The 18065-nt window shown below is 36.4% G+C and overlaps 1 protein-coding gene across 5 annotated transcripts in view; it reads left to right on the forward strand.

Moving 5' to 3' along the window:
• The window catches only part of Bach2 (BACH transcriptional regulator 2), a 375843-nt gene that overhangs the window by 47189 nt on the left and 310589 nt on the right, over window positions 1–18065 (forward strand). The gene's annotated exons all lie outside the window — the stretch shown is intronic.

Consider the following 18065-nt stretch of genomic DNA (forward strand, 5'->3'; position numbering starts at 1 on the left):
TTCTTTACTTGTTTTGTTTTATTTTTGGCCCTAAATTCATTCTGTAATTTAAGCTCTTGGTTGTGATTTGTTGCTAGGTTTTTATAAATTGATGGAAATATTTTGGAAATTAATTTTTAGGATGTTAACCTGTAAGACAAGTATAAGCACATTATTGTATAACTCAATAGAAAGTCTTTAAAAATAAATATTCTTTGTGTGATAAAAGCATAATGATAAATTTTAAGTAGTTTGGTAGTGACGTTTATTTCCGTGTACATTTTTTTTTTTTTTTTTTAACCACGAAGAAGGCCTTTATGATGACTAGGGCTTCTGTGTGACCAATTTCAGGTCAAATAAATATGTCATGTAACTACTGCTGTATTTTGTCTTTCAAATACTCTTAGATTATTCTATATGATATGTCTAAAATGTTTTGTTTGACATCTTTCAACTTAGGTTTCTCTTTCATTCACTAGCTTGACTAGAAAAGAAACTCTAAATACATAATAAGAAAACCCATAGATGCATCTCCAGGCCAATTCTTAGTGCTTACTTTCATGAGAAGTGCTGTATTTTCCGCCAGTGTAGTTATTTGTTGTTCAGGTTGAGTAGGATGGTAACCAACCTCAGGCTCAACACCCATTAAATCCACCTACTTCCTCTTAGGTATCCTAATTTCTGTATAAAAATAAATAACTATCAGTTCATGTGAAAAACCTGTAGTTATTTAAATAAAGTCTTCTTTTTCCAAGTTGTGAATACTCATTCCCTTCAGTATTCCTCATAATATAGTTCCTTAATCATTCTGATTTCCCTCCTCTTTGTATTCTTCAGTTTAATAGAGGGTGCCTTAACATGTAGTGGGCAAAATGTAAAGTTACTCTCTCTCTAAGCAGTTTGACGGAAGCCACATATGGTGAGACTTTGACTTCTCTGGCCTGAGGACAGTGCTTTTGTTAGTGCAGCCTGAGTGCCCTTTAGTAACACATCACATAGCCTGTATTGCACTATCAGGCTGTCTGACCCCTACGTACAGGACGTCATGGTGAAGCCTGGTCAACTGGACTGTATTCATTTTGACCCAGTTTTTTAAAAACACTTGTAAGAACTTTTGGTATCTTGTTTCTGAGATCCCTGGTATATTGGATTTGTGCTAATATATCTTATGGGTCCATTGTTTCAGTCATTGATGAAATGGGCAAATACAGACTTCTGTCCAGAATAATATCCACTTTCATTTGCTTTAGATGGTCTTGCTGTTGAGTGTCTGTGCCTGGGGAAGTAGAATGGTAAAATAAGAAAAAAGTCTGCTTTCTGATCATTACAAATTTTACTTTCAAGGAATGAAATAAAAAGAAAGTTAAGTAGGAAATTCAGGTTTTATTAATGTTATCTAATATGTCTTAGGATACCCATACTGTCAAAGAAAACAAAAGTTTACACTGGAGCCTAGTTATAACTTTGCCTTTGGAAGCCCAAAGCTATGGGGGTCCATATTTTGGGGGTCCAAAGCTCTCTGTGGTTTGGGTCAGATACCTTTCCATGTTCCAAGGGATTTTTGTGTGTCAGTGGTATTATTAATTCTTTATCAAATTTGGCTAGAGGAAAAAGCTATCTGGCACCAAGATGTGTGAATCTTTATATTGTTAAATAAAATGAGGATACCTAGGCGGTCTTAAATTGGTGCCTCTCATTATTTAGGTTTTAAAATAGTGTGGTAATCATGTGTATTCAGGCTGGCTACTTCGGTTTTGGTACAACATAATGTTGCTAGGACCATGGTTGAAAATTTGATCTTAAGCTCTTTCTCTTTCCCCCTCTCCTGCTCTCCTCTTCCTCCCTCCCACCCCTCCTGAAATCTGCATATGTATTAAATTTGCCCACTCCTGAAAAAACAACTTAGAATACATACTGTGTTACCATTATCATTCTTCTGTGTCAGTACAGATTTACATGAGATGTTTTCATCTAACCTTGAATGATTTCTATAAATTATAGAACAGAATTAACTTTCTATCGAAACTCTAGCAGTTGTTCTGAAGACTCCTGTTTGAGAAAGTTTCTCTCACATCCCAAGAGGTAGGTAGGTTGTGCTGAGGGGAAATTTGCATCTTCATTAGTTACCCATGACTAAGTCCAGGTGTTATCTTCTGAGTTAGGAAGAGAGAGCCCAACCTGGCACATAGTGCCCTGGTAACACATTTGGTTTTTAAGGGAGAAAAATTCTGAAACTGAAAAAGTTCTATCTTTTTATATGAATAGCATTGATGAAAATGCATCAAGCAGGTGCTGGGTATGTGCTAAACAACTTAATGATTTTTCAGGTAGTAAATGACTGTTTTTAAATGTTTCTATATTATTCTCAGCCAAGCTACTGAATTAAAAAGTACAAAGGGCTAAAAATATTTAGTTTCAGTACTGACGGTTTTAAAAGAAGCCATCCTCTGTGATTTTAGTTTTCCATTTGCAGGAAAAGAATGTTATAGAGAGAAATGGTTGAAAGCATTTCACTGCTCAGGTTTTAAGAAAAATTGCCATCAAGAAGGGCAGTAAGTTAAGTTTCAAATCATCAGGGTTTTAAAAGCCCAATTGTAGAATGAATGCAGGTATTTACAATTACTTTTACTATAACTATACTATTATTATTCCTTTTGTACTATTGGCTCCAGTTCCAAATGAAAATATTATTGCCTATTTTCAAAACTTTTTTATATGAAATTAGAGGGCAAATTACTAGTGTCAGATTACTTGGTCTCATATCTCATTTTCATCCCTTGGGTTTATGATACTTGCTTGATTTCTTTGTAAGTCAGTGTACCCATTTGTAAAACTGGGATAATAGCTGGGGGTTAGCTCAGTGGTGTCGCCACCTGCCTCACAGGTGCAAGGTTCCGAGTTCAATCCTCGGTACCAAAAAAAATAAAAACCACACAAAAAAACTAGGATAATAAGTAGTCCCTGCCTCCTAAGGTGGTTGGGAAGATTAAATGATATGATGCTGTACTTATAGAGTATAACCTGGTACATGTTAACTACCCGGTAAATGTTGGCCATGTCTATGTTTTTCTTTTTAAAAACATTTATTTTAGTTTTTAAGTATAAGATTTATTCTTTAACTATATTAATGTTATATATAGTTCAGTGTATTAACTATGCGTTGTTGTGCCATCGATCTTTAGAATTTTCATCTTGCAAAACTGAAATATTTATTATTATATTTTAAATCTCATTTCTCTCCACAATCAGTTGCACAGCTCAGTGTACCTAACATTGGGTGCAGTTTCCATGGGCAGGGAGTGTAGACTGTTGCATTCTCTGCTGTATCGTGAATCAAGAGCAGTTCCTGGCTCATTTGTTGATTGAGCAGTGAGGCTTCATTTGACATGGTCGATGGGCTTTTGAAAGATTATTTCTTACTTACATTATAAATCTGTTTCACAAGTAATTCTAAATATACATGCAAAGCTGACTCCTTTCTTAAGGTTATTTTTTAAACAACTGTTTTTTGTTTATAAATTTTGGTTTTGGTAACTCAATTTTTAAAAAATTGAGGATGGATGGATAGATGGATGTAGATGGCAGAAGAAAGAGACATTAGATGATTTGCCCAGAATTTGGACAGGATTCAGTAAGTTCAAGCCTGGTTTCTTTCATTCAGATCTGGCCACTACGCCTACTGTTACTTAAGGCATGTGTGAATCATCTTGTTCTTTCATTTAGAAATCAAAAGTTCAGGCCTAGATTAGTATTTACCCAGATCAGTGGAACACCACCTTTCCACTGAGAGGGCAGCATCCTTTTGTGAATCTGTGAAGAGAGTGTCTGCTGAACATTGTCTAGAAGTGGCCCAAACTCTGTGGGTGGAGAGAAAGGCAGGAGGAACATGTACTCACTGAAAAACTTCCCATCTATTAAATAATTTAGAGTCATGTTCAGTGGAGTTGACATTTAGACTATTCTGATGGAAAAATGTCGATTTTTGATAGGGCTTATTTGCTTCTGGGTGAAACAGTGTAACTTTTTCTTGCTCAACTTTAGGTTTTGTTTTTATGGCATATTAAAATGCTCCCATGAGCATTTATTTTTTATTTAACTATTACTATTAGGAAAAAGGCATGAGATATGGCTTATGCAAAGGTTAACTTCCTTCTGCTAGAGACTGTGGAGCCTCTAATTGCCCAGGACCTCGCAGTTCTTGGAGGAAGATGACAGAAAGCCACATTACCTGCCAAAATTGTTATGGGGCCACATCTCAGCTGAGTGGATCTCTCCTTTCAGCTGATGCTTGGAAAACCTCACCCTGTTCCCACGGCAGAGATAGTCAACAGCCATCTTCCAATATGTGGCAGTTTCAATCAGTTCCATTATGACTTCTGAAAGCGAAAAGGAAAATGATCTTAACTAGTCACTTTTTCCCATGCCACATGACAGAGTTTATCTCTGAATCACAGACCATAATCTTCTGAAAGATCTCTGTTGATTCTCTGAGATATTAAAATATTCTTGTATTTAGATTCTCTGATAGCAGGAGAATATAAAAGTTCTTCCCAAATTTTTTAACTCCTCCTTTTGAATCACTTAAAGACCAGAAACCAGATAAAAGATAGCTCCACAGTCTGGACCCTTAGAACAAAATAATAATTTTTTCTGTTCCTTCATCCACAGCAGCAGGGTTCCCTTCCTCATAAAGAATTCAGCCTCCTCTTCAGAGCCTCCCAGGGCTCTACTGACCTGGCCCCAGCCGCCTGCTCCTCTCTGACCTTGTATCAACCACTGGACCAGGGGCCGGGCTCTTTCTGGGGCTGCTGCTTCTTCCTGAAATGCCCACCTCACCCCCCAATTTTCCTTTTTCTAACTCTTGCTCAGCCTTCACCTCCTTCACTTTAAAATTACTGACTCTGAAAAGCTTTCCCTGGTCCCCACCCTCAATGAGCACCACCCTTGTCCTTTCTTTTCTAGCCTGTCTTAGAACTTTAATTTCACATTTACCTATGAGTTTCTTTCTTTAGTGGTTTTTCTCTTCTATTACACTGTAAGCCCCATCAGGGATCATGGCTGTTTTTGCATGTTGTGCATAATAATCCAATTTCTAGGAAGCAGGATACACTCAAGGAACAGCTATTGAATGAATTAATTTTCCATACCTTTTAGTAGATAAAAAGTATAAATATACAATTTTAAGGATGTATAATTTTATCAGGAATTTTAGATAGTGAAAACTACATTGGATTAATCTTTTCATTTCACAAACATGCTGAGAGTTGAGGGTGCACTATGATATGATGTTCTGGGTACTGAATACATGTGGATGGGATAGGCCCTGGCTTTGTAGAGGTCTCACGTAGGGGAGATGCTGCTTGTGAATTGGCAAATGAACAGTTTGGCCAAATGTGATTCACACAAATTATTTAATTCACCAAATATTTATTGATTACAAATCATGTACTGGAAAAGTTAGCTATACTCGCAATAAGTATATTCATTCATGTAAAAAATTTGTTAAGCAGCAGTGATACACCTTAATCTAGACTTCATAATGTATTCTAAACTAGAACCTTAGACAAATATACACTTGAAAGTGAGTATAGCATAAGAAAATAAAAGAACTTTCTAAGATTAAGGAATTAAGGACTAAGGAATGCAGATTAAGGAATGCTTTCTGATTCAGGATGTCAGAAAATATAATAATATCAATATTTATTATAACAATTGAAGTGCTACACAAAGAATGGGCATAAAATTGGGTAAATATTGATAATGGATTATTGATAACATAATAATATTGATATTTATTGATATTGATATTAATGATTTCTCAATATTTATAATTTCTCAATATTTATAATAATAATGATGATTGAAACGCTACACAAAGAATGGGTAGAACTTTGAAGCTATGAGGGAGGAAATTCTAGGCATGGGAAGTACTTGAGTAAAACATGGAAATGGGAAAGCATATCAGGAATAGCAATAAACTCCCTTTAACTAAAGTGTAGAGTGGATGATGGTGAATAGGAAGAAACCAGACCAAAAAAGCAGGTTGTGACTATTGACCTTTAGACAAGTAAAAGATTTCTCTAAGCTCAGAAAAGGATGACTTTAATTACCTTACCTAATACCGTAATGACACTAATACCACAGAATGAACTGATGCTTGTGTAAATGCATTGTGAGCTCCTGCCACCACATCAGGCCTCTCCATGTGAGGACATGGGCAGCTTCATCCTTTCGAATCATAGCTGCACTGTTGTTTCAGCAGTAGTGTACAGAGTAATAATTTATATGTGGTACTGAGTTTAACCCCTATGAGAAAAGTAAAAACAGTAAAAGCTTTTTTAGGGAAACCTAACATTTGAAGTATTTTTCATATTTTTAGTATATAAAATCCTGACAACAGATATCCTAAATGAATATATATATTTTATATATATATATATATATATATATACCTTTCATCAAACTTTAATGTAGGTTTCTTTTGAATACTTCCCCATATGATACCTTACAATTTCAGTGTAAATGTTCAGTTTCCAGATCAAATTCTAACTGCTGCCTTGGTGTTTAAGTTGAGGTAGGCTGCTTTGTGGATTATTGACTATCTGTGTTCCTAGAAAGTTTATTACAAAATAAAATTTATAAATCAGATTTTACTATTTATATATGGTGGTATTTTGTTTTAAATAATCCTGTGGTAAATCCATTTATCTAATTTACCTTTTATAAATCCAATCTTAATACAGACCTATTTTTCTTGAATTAGGGGTAATTTTATAAAAAGTAAGCTAAGTAAATGAATTTTTTGCCAATCAGGGTTTTTACCAGAATGTGTTATTTTGTTTCCAATGAATGTGTGTTATTTCCTAAGCTGCCCTGCAGAGACAGTCCATAGGGAGGAACTGGAGGAGGCAGAGAGAGCTCAAGACCAACATACTTATTTTTCCTTTTGTAATGGAAACTTGAGGGAACCCGTCTTAAACAGCTGAGTAAAAATTGAAGGATGAACCTAAAGTATTCTAATTAGTTGGAGGATATTATTTTCAGGATCACATTAAGAATAAATGTGGAAAAATTATATTTAAAATAGATACTTTGTTGTAACTTTTAGAAATTGATCATTTCCACACATTATACTTATAAAAGTATAGTAAATTATCAACTTTATAACTATGTATTTTGTGCACCAAGAGACTATGTAGAGGCACGAAAAGAACAATAAATTAGAATCCGTGATTTTATATAGATTGATGGCTTCTGGCTCTCACCATTCTGTTCCAGCAGTAATGATTCAGTTTACCAATTTATCACACTGGCTTAATCTCTGCCTCTTTCCTTCTCACTTCTCTTCCCCTGATAGCTTCTTTAGCTGTTATCCCTTCTGCCTCTTTGTGCCTAATTCTTTTGCCATTGTCAGCTTCCTGACGTGGAATGAGCATCTGGGCCTGGAGCGCTTTGGAACAGCTTCCTGGACAGCAAGGCTTCGTAGACTTTTTTTCAACTCTATTTACACCTCCTTTAAAAATTTTTAAAATCCAAACACTAAAAATATTTTAAATTCAGACTTTTTTCAAATTCGGATTATTTCTAGTCACTTCATAGCTAAATCTGAAGTTCATCTTTATAGGAGTGAAGCTAACTAAACTAGTGAATGGTATAAATGAACTTATAAAGGATAGACTTACCTACTTAAGAGAACAAATTGCTTTCAGCCAGTTTAAAAATGCTTATTACCTTTAAAATGTAATCATATTTCAAGGAGGAATTTGCAGTGCTTGAACATTTATGTTTGGCAGTTTATGAAAAAAACCACTAAAATCTATATTTAAAGCAAAACTGACAATAGAGGTTGTTTATCCTTCGTAGTTCTTGCCTGGTTAAGTTCAGCACACTAAGGAAGATCACTTGGAGCTAGAAAAGCTTAAGAGGGTGGATGAAGGATCAGGGGGAGATCAAAAGCAGCTCCAGGGAGGAGGCAAGTCCAGCAGGCAGTTGTAGGCTGTATCTGGTATGGTGCCAGGCAGTGTTCCTCACAGCAAAGGCAGCATGAGGCACGGCCTAGAGCTTCGCACAGAGGAGTGTATCTGTTTGCATAAATGGGGCTGTGTGGGCGTTCCTGACAGGTGGGCAGTACATACAAGTGGAAAGACTATAATGCTAGTCAGAAAATGTCTCCAATGGAAAGATATTGTTTTCTTCTGTTACTAGGACAAAATTTTTATGGTCTAAAGCCAAAACAATAACAAAAACAATAGCAACAAAACTCAGCACAACAACCTAAATGATTTTCACTATTATGATCATTAAGCATTTTTTTTCCAAGATCTCAACTATAGTTTAGAGAGGTTTCATTGAAAATGATACCAAAACAAATTTGTTTGAAAGTCAAGTGGAATCACTGACATCACAAAAAACATGACCATCTTCTTAAGAATTGCATAAAATTTAATAATTATAAAGAATTTTTAAAACGATCTTTATGACTACTTACTTTTTTTTTTTGGTACCGGGAATAGAACTTGGGACCTTGCACTTGCGAGGCAGGAGGCAGAACCACTGAGCTAAATCCCCTACTTACATTTTTTGAAGCCATAAAAGTCAGGTAATTTGCCCAACAACAGCCACTTTTCCTAAATTTTTTAGTCAAATTATCTCACATGTTTGATCAGGCCCCGGAAAGTTAACTGTCCTTCACTTAAATAGATCACAGACTGGGAGTGTTTCCTGGTTACATCACGTAGGTACAATAGGATGTACTTTGGTAGGTGTGTTTTCTGTTGTAGTTTTGTTTTTGTTTTGTATTGGGGGATTGACGTCAGGGCCTTGTACATGCTAGGCATATACTTTACCACTGAACTACACCCCAGCCCCTAGATTGATGTTTAAATACTAAAAATGATCGTTATAATCACTTTAAGGGGCACTTTGACACTTTTGTACAAAGTTCACTATAGGTGGAATACATGGGACATGTGGGGCTGTGACATGCTCTGTGTAATATTGATAAACAGATGACTGTATGAATTTTCTAAACCCCACAGAACTATTTTACATGAAGAATAGACCCTAATGTGAAGAATATAGTTAGTGGTAATATAATGATTTTGGTTCACTAATTATAATAAATACTCACGCAAGATATTAATAAAGTAGGAAACCTAGGGGAGAGGAAACTTTCTGTTCCATTTTTTCAATAAACCTAAATCTGTCCTAAAAAGTAAAGTTTATTAATTAAAAAAACTTTAAAGGTAAATAAAAATAACATAGGCTATAGTTTAAAAATAAAAAGAATACCCCCAAATTTTTAGAAAGTCTGATGCAACTTATGTTTTGTAATCCTTCCTACCTTGTATCTTTAGTTTAGTTTTGTTTTTTTTTTTAATTTAGCTTACATTTTATCTCATTGACCTTTAGCTAGTAATAGGCAGTTAGAAAAAGCAAAAAGGAAGGTTGGCAATTCCATGTGGTAGACATTTTAGATTGTGAGCAGGAGCTCTGCCCTTTTTGTGCCTAACAGGCTCCCTTTTCCCTGCCCACATCTCACCTCTTTTTCCCCCCTACCCACTTTTAGCTGAGTTCTACCTTGCTTTTGACAGCAGACAGGCTGAAAATGGACACTAATAGCCACTGTGCTGTTTGTTTTATTTTTGTATATCTTTTAATCTTCACAACAATTCCCATTTGTTAGAGAGAAAATGAAACCAATGGAGATTCAGACCATCCACTTTGACTCCAGTCTGATCTGTTGACCACCTGGCTGCCATGAATATGCATAACTGTACCCCCGCCTGCCCCCAACCTCCTGTGTAAGTAGGTGGGAAGGGGAGTCTTTGGAGAAGGTGGTCCCAGCCTCTGCTATTTAAGTTGATTGTATCTGTGCTGGATGCTACTGCTCCATAGACTAGTGGCTGCCATGGAGAAGATCTGTCTCAGCACTTTTAAACCATTAGGTGATGCATTATTATCCTATCATATTACTACACATGTATCATTGTAATATATGATATAGGAAACATATGTACATTTAGTTAACTCTTAATACCTAATTTCACATTGAAAAATGATAGGGTTGCAATGTAAGGTCTATTTGGCATTAAAAAAGAGTATTGTTATTTTAGTACAAGTTAGCAGATTTAGCTTCTTTATTATATTTGGCCAAAGGCAATATTGACATTTGGTTGTCATCTTGTAGCCTGCAGATGTTTGTGATGTAGGAGATAGAAACTTGGTCCCTGGCAGGGTAAAGCTAATGTGGTGGGTGATGCTCACTCCAACTAATCTACAAAGCAGGTGGTCTACATACTGAGGATTAAGAATGACTTCATGTAAAACGTGGTTTTGGAAGTCAGTTTGCTTTCTTACTTTGTGTTGAGTATTTAAAATTTTTGACATACTTCTCTATTCAACTTGATATTCTTGTAAGGTTCTATTACATTGCAATGGGGCCTCTAGCGGATTATTATTTTTCCTTGTGTCCTTTTTCTTAATATAATAAAGCAGATAATAGCAGTGTATTTAAAGAAATCTTGACTCAATATTATAAATTTAATCCTAAACCAAATAAAAATATTTTACAAGTGTTTGAAAAATTCATTGCCATATAAATATGTTTAAAATTCATATCATTTAGACTGAAAATTTTTTAGTGTGTTTTACCTCCTTAAAATGTGAAATGTGCTTTATTAATGTTAAAATTACAGCTTACTTCACATTTTTTGTGAGGCAAAATAAGTTATCAAAAGATTTAACATGTGTTAAACTTCTTCATACTCTGAAAAAAATTATAGTATTGGAAATACTATTTTTCATTTACTTTAAAATATTTTGAATTAATTTTTTGGACCTAGTCCATAACTACAGAAAATAGAAGATTTAAAAATTAGTATAATACATACTTGTTACCTATAAGATTAATTTTAATGATCAACTCAAGTAATAAAATATATTGTTTTATATCTATTTTTATATTTTCTGTAGCAGTATGGAAATACTTTCCCTGAGGTTTCTTTTTGTATATTAATTTTTATACCTTGATTTTACTTAGTAGGTCTGAAGCAGATTCAGCCAACTGCATGCAAATTGAAAATATTCAGATAAAAAGTTGTGCCTGTACTGAACATGCATTTTTATCAGTCTCTAAACAATACAGCATAACAATTATTTACATAATGCATTAGATGTTATGAGTAATCTAGAGATGATTTAAGGTATATGGAAAGATGTGTGTAGGTTACATGCGATTACAATGCCAGTTTATGTGAGGAACTTGATTGTCCTTGGATTTTGGTATCAGTGGGGAATCCCCCACAAACACTGAAGGTAATTGTATTTGATTTTTCAGTTGTCCCACTGGCTAATTCTTGCATGCTGGTTGTAAAAAAAAATTTTTTAAATAACATATATATGCAAATATATATAGTTTGTAAAATAATGTTTATATATTATCTATATTATATATGTTTTTTACTATGCTATAGACAAGATCAGGCGCATTCAAAGTGGTATTGCCTTAAAGTTGTTATGTTGTAGAGATCATATATGTCAGTACAAGCTTGAGGAAAGCAGAAAAACAAACATGACCTAAGATCCCACCAGAGATAACTATCAGCTCTTAGTCATATAGATAAAATTTTTATCTTAGTCATATCTAGTGCTAGGTATAAATATGTTCATATTTCCAGATATTATTGAAAAAATATATAGAAAAATTTAAAGCAAAAAATAGGTCATATAATGCTTTATGGAGTGATGGCTGTGTTCCTTTAATTTCTCATTAGGACCTGGCTGTAACTCTACAGCAAGCACCTGGCTCAGGCTCACCCATGACATTTTGAGTTGATCTTTCTCTTGTTTTCTTTTCTAGCTGACCTTCAAACAGAAAGTTCATAACCTCTTCTCAGCTGTTAATGTGATTTACTTCATATGTCTGGGAAGTTAGGATTGTTGCTGAATTTATTGTTTTAAGGGGATTGAGGTTCTTGGTCTATTGCCAGGATGTTTCCAGCTGAGAGAAAACTAAATCCACCAACCTCCATTTCAAAGATTACCAGGTTTTTGGCACATGGTCATTTTAGGAGCCCCGTTAAGCAATTGTTAGTCTGTTCCTGGCACACTTTGTACACATTGATTGTAATCTAAGTATCATTTTAGTACTGATCCACAAACACCCCAGTGGCTTTCAATCAGAAAAATTTAGTGCAGCAACTAACCTGCTGCTTATGTTTTAAAATAGGTATTTGAATTAGTTATCATTTAACTTTGTAATTCTGACCCTGTGTTAAAATGTGCAATTTTTCCTAATTTTCAAAATAAGAGCAGCATGTGCTTTTCAGGCTCATATTTGCAGCAAACACCTTATTAAATATAAATGAAAAGTAGGCACTAGATGAGCTCTACACGTGGTGATATTACACCCCTAAGAACAAATATGTCATCGTTTCTTACTGTATGAGAAAGAACCATTCTGTCATAGAAAAATGAGATTTAAGTGTTAGTCTAATGAAAATCAAGTGACCAGAGTTGTTGTCTTGTTAGCCAGCCTGGAGAACATTAGCAGCAGTGTTTGGAAAGCCATCAGGAATGGCCATCAAGCAAGACCAAGCCAGTTGCTTTAGATTCCTGTTTTATGCCTGTACCACCCTCACTTTTGCTTCTTCCTAGCATGAAACAATAGGGAGCAGAAGAAGAGTTTTAAAAATCAGCTTACTACGAATGAAATTTTTTCTGTATAATTAGTAATCTTAAAAAATAGAACTAGGTTAAATAATTTTTAAAGTATATAATTAATTCAGCTGGACACCAGCCATTGTGCTATTGTATGTATATGCAAATATGCTAAGAAATTTAATATTTTATCAAAAGGCACAACTCCAAAAAATGAAGCCTACTGACACGTTTCTATGGCAACCACTATTACAGTGTGTCTGGCCAGTGAGTGTCTTCACATAATTGTTCTCTGAGAGTTTCAAAGAGTTCCTTTAAGTTTTCTTTTCCTCTCATAGATGGCCAAATAGATGGGTGGATAGATGATCGACAGATGATAGAGATACAGATACATTTTTCTCCTTAATGGGGATTTGAGACTATTATAAAATTCCCTTAGATTCATATACAGTGTGACTTCATTCTTATTCCTGAATATGTTTGGCTGGGGGGGCAGATCCATTGTTTTATAAAATTAGTTTAAGCCAGTAATGAGGCCAGGTAAGTACTAATTTCTAAAAATATAAATAGAGAGTGAAGAAGAGGAGGAGGAAGAAGAGGAAGATTGCCTTGCCCCTTAACTGTTCTCTGTGGAACTGCTGGATTGAGACAGTGTTGATTTCTGGAATGACTAATGTCCTTTTAAAATTAAAATTCATTTGCTGTCCCTGTGAGACTGTATTAGATGCCCTCCTTCATCTGTCTTCTGTCATTGTCTTTGTTATCCACCAGGCCCTTGAGACTCTGCCTTGGAGATCTGACCTGGATTTAATGAATGCTCTTTGTAGCCCTTCTTCCTTGTCTGAGGATGTGTGTGGCAAATACAGAGGAAGTCACAACTAATTTATACAGAGACCTTTGTGTTTCCCAGCAGGTTTATTCCAAAAAACTGCGATGTAACCACTGGTACAGAAGGGATTCTGTTGAGTTTTATTCATTTGTTTGCTTTTTTATTTTTGGTTTGTTTTGAGAAAGTTTCTGCCTCTCTCAAGACCATAATGTCACAAAACAAACAGATGTGTCAGGCATTCCCATGATTAGAATGTGTGCTCACTGACAGCATTAATGGCATTTATCTGGTTAAATTCAAAGGAAAAACAGTCTATGAGGTAAAGTGGCAGGAAATAGAAAGATCCTAAGGAAATAAAATGAGACTGAGCCCAGCAGCTGGGGAATTTCATGTGGCTTACAAAGATGACAGAGAAGCCAGGATGTCTCTGAGCCTGTTAGATATGGTTGGTTTATAACACTCCGTCGCTTGCTGAGGAGAAATGAGTATTAACTTAGGCACCCATTCTCTGTGTTTCTGAGTCCTCCTAGGTGTGTACAATAAGAGACTTTGTACAGTTTCACAAGGCTCACTACAATAGTGTAAGTAATATAGTCATCAATTTTAACTTTTAGTCTCAGTCTCTTCAAAAGCAGCTGAATGATAATAGGCCCACTTTTCTCTCCAGTGAGCTGAAGTTAGCTTCATGGAATCCAGCTTTTTGCATCTGGAATCCCAAAGTCTCTTTTTTTCACTTTGTCCATTTCCCCATGGCTTTACCATTTCTCTTCTGGACAAACAGTGACCTCTTTCCTAGGCTCCTACTTTCCACAGATGGCTCCTTTTTTCATTATTCATACTGCCAAGTGGAATGGTCTTTCTAGAGGCAAAACTGAAGATTATGTCATGGCTGGTTAAAATCTCTCAAAGACTTCCTTCTTCATCAAGCACATTCCTTTGCAGGACCCTAAGTCCCTGAATGTTGAGGGCCTGCCTGTCTTTTCAGTCTACTCCTCCTCCCTGCTTCACTCCCTCCATGGTCTAGCCCAGTGATGGAGAATCTTTTAGAGGTTTTAATGATACAGCCTACTGTGACATGCAGCTTCAGCCCGCTTCACCACCACTCTAGCCAAACTTTTGATTTCCCACATTTTGTGCTGAATGCTGAATGCGTGAGTCCCACCCTGCAGAACTGAGCTCTCCTCTTGCCTCTGTCCGTGCACTGTTTTCAGTGGTTATTTGACTTGCCTTCCTCACTAGACCATAAGCATCTTGAGGACCATTTCTTGCCTCTGTTTATTTGCATAAACCAAATGCATAGTTGATGCTCAGTAAATGTTTATTATGTGAACGAATGAATAAATAAGTGATTATATTACACAGGAAGCAGAAGTGAAGGAGGGGCTGAATTTAATTAGTAAGTAGAATAGGCTTGAACTATATTTAATACAGATTCCAACAAGAGCGAGGCTGGCTGGTTGTTCAAGTGGTCCTCATAAGAACTAGCCCTGGTGGATATCCATGGGACCTAAATCAGTTTTATTAGTTCTTTTACAGAGAGGAGACTTGTAAGAATTGACTTATTAAGGTTATGAGACTAATTCATAACTGAGATGCTCTATAGTTCTTGACAGTGAGAAAGAGTGAAGTCCAGCAGCATGACTGAAGTGGTCGTTTACTTAGGACACATCCTCTTGGTCAGTACATCCACTTAGGAGGACAAGTACTAGAGCTTTGTAAATCCTAAGAGGAATAAGTCAATCCTTTCAAACTGTTCTGCAGGGATGTCTCATCAGGCTGGATTACCTAGAATAATTCTTTTTATACTGAAAGATATTTCTCTCTAGATTGGTGGCTTTTGCATAGTCCTTAACAGCACTCAGAACAGTTCTCCCTTTGCAGTAGTAATGGTGAACTATTGAATGTCCACTGTGTGTTGGGCACTGTTACAAATGATTTATCTACTTTAACTCAGTCTTCACAAGACTTAACAAGGCAGTTATAGTCATTGGCTCCACTTTTACAGACTACGGAACTGAGAACAAAGATGTTGATTGGTTCCCCCTCTTGTGAGGGAACAAGGATTTGAACCCATACAACTGGACTCCAGCAATGTGCTAGCAGCCATACTCTAGCTGCCCTGTTTGAGAATGTAACTAGCATGTCTTACTTTTCTTTATGTGACTTCATTTAATTCTCACAGCACCTTTTGCAAATCAGGTATATTAACCACTTCTTTGATTGCGAGTGACAGACTAACTTCAGCAAAAAAGACTTAAAAGACTTAGCTATGTCCTATAACAACTATCTTTGGGCCAAGAGACTGATTGCAATGATAGTCCCCCCATTGTTTAGGAGGGGCAGCTTTTCACAAAGGAAGGAGAGAGAGCCCTGAACAAAAATCCTGTGAGGAAGTAGAAGTTTTGAGAGGTGAAGTAACTGCTCATGGTTGCTGAGCCAGTGAGTGGCAAAGGGAGATTCAGCACTACTTCTCCAAAGCCATTCTGGGTCTGCTGCAGATTGTATGAACCCTGTGCAGATTTACATCCTGCTTCTACTGCCTTGTCTTCGGCAGGTAATGGTATTATTAGCTGAGACCTTGTTTTCTTTGTGTATTCTATTTCTGGAACCCACTGTGATCACCTGTGAGCCTGGCTGCCTCCCAAATGGAGTGTGCCTTACGTTATTTAATCCTAAATTATCTTTTAGGATGGTTGTATAAACAAGTTAGTCCATCTAAACTTTTACTGCTTTCCACTTCAGAAGGTGACCTTTTCTGACCTGGCCTCAAATTCTGGAGAAATCTTGACTGAAGTCCTGTAAACAGATCAGAGCTTTTTCAGGCTAATTTTATGTAAAGCATCAACCTTCATTGATATTTTGGCTCTTGATCCCTTAAGCAAGTGAGTTTGTGGGAATGCCCATCAATTCAAGCAGCAGGCCACAGGTCTAGAAGGTGTAGAAATAGAAGGTCAGTTTATACTCCTGCTCTCCAGCTCAGTGAAAGATACTGAGTTTCTGAGTCTGTTGTGAGGAAATGACAGTATTTTTCAGCACTTATACCCCCACTGACTGAAGCTCTGACCCTTGATGTGTTTAGTTTTTACATGTGCTCATCTCTGTATCAAAAACAGAGGAAGCCACAGGAAATCGCTGCCTGTATTTCCAGGAAACGTAACTACATCACCGGCTCCCCAGTCTGCACAGCCCAGAATACCCTGGTTGCAGGCACCACTGTCACTGATGAAGGTGGTGATAAGGAGCAGGAGTGTTCTCATCCTGTCACTCTGCCAATGAAGGCCCACAGAAGACAGCCTCTTCAGACTGACAGGAAAACTGTCTCATTCTTCAAGCATTCAATCTCTGAAAATGTGAGTGCTGCATATGAAGTGAGGTTTAGTGCATATCAAAGGGCTGGGGGTCCTCACTCTCTGCTCAGGTGTGATGCTGGTGCCTGGACAATGGGGATGAAATGATCCTGGGAAAATCCTCACATGAGCCCCAGGATGGAGTTGGGAGCTCTAAAGACTAAGGTTACACTGACCATCTACTATTTTTAAGGAATTATTATTATACTTAGTGATGATCATACTAACAGCTGATCTTTACTGAATGTGGACTGTAGTATACAAGGCATTTTGCTAAGATCCTATGAGCATTATTTAATTTAATCATCAGCAAACCGCAAAAGAGATTTGCTTTGTTATTCCCAACTTTTGCATATACCTGAGACTCATAGAGCTTAATATCTTTGTCCAGGGTCACACAGCCAGTGAAGGATGCAAAATTTAAACCCAAATCTATGTCAGGCCAGCACTCTCCATAGCCAGGTTTTACAAGGGTGGCGTAGGGCTGCGTCAAAGGTAGGCTGGGAACATATGCAAAAAAGGCTTTAGGGTAGATCTGTGGAAGTGACATTCTTACCTGGAAGAAAGGGTTGGCTCCAATAAATACTTTACCTTGAACAGTTTATGTGTCTTCTGGTTGCTGGCCAAAGTCATAAGTTTAAGGCTTCCCTCCCAATTCCCCCCGAAAGTGACTTCTCACCTCGTGCTCTCATGCTCTCAGTTTTTTTATATGAGAAATTCAGAATGTGATTACAGGTTTGAGAAACTGATAGTGTTCAGCTTTTCTGTGAACTGAAACAAACTTTTGTTTATGCATGAAGTCTATGTCACAGATCAGAGAGAGCTGGTATGGAAAAGTCGCCATAAATATTTGAAGCTTAATGAAGGCTATCTATGAAATAATACTCCACATTACTGCAAAAAGATTTCATTTGGATTCAGAGATTTACCTTATAAAAGCAGATAATAAAAAGTAAGAAAAGGAGGTTAGGAATTGGTAAAGGGTGTCAAAAGACTGTTTAAGTACTTGACAGAGACAGGCCATAAATGTGGTTTTGAACTTTCTGACAGTTTTTATGAAGATGGAAAGAAAAATATTGGAGAAATTGATTCTTGAAATTCAAAAAGTTCTCAAAATTTAAGGAGAAAAACAACTCCTACATAGGTACTCTCTACATAGGTACTGGTTAGTGTTGGTTTAAACTTGTTGCTGTGCAGTGCTGCTGCACATCTTTCTATATTTGGCTTATTATTAGAATTTTTAAAACTAT

Source organism: Heterocephalus glaber, unplaced genomic scaffold (assembly GCF_053883595.1).
Source record: "Heterocephalus glaber isolate CG9 unplaced genomic scaffold, H.glaber_assembly_v1.0 deba00001523, whole genome shotgun sequence".
NCBI lineage: Eukaryota > Metazoa > Chordata > Mammalia > Rodentia > Bathyergidae > Heterocephalus > Heterocephalus glaber.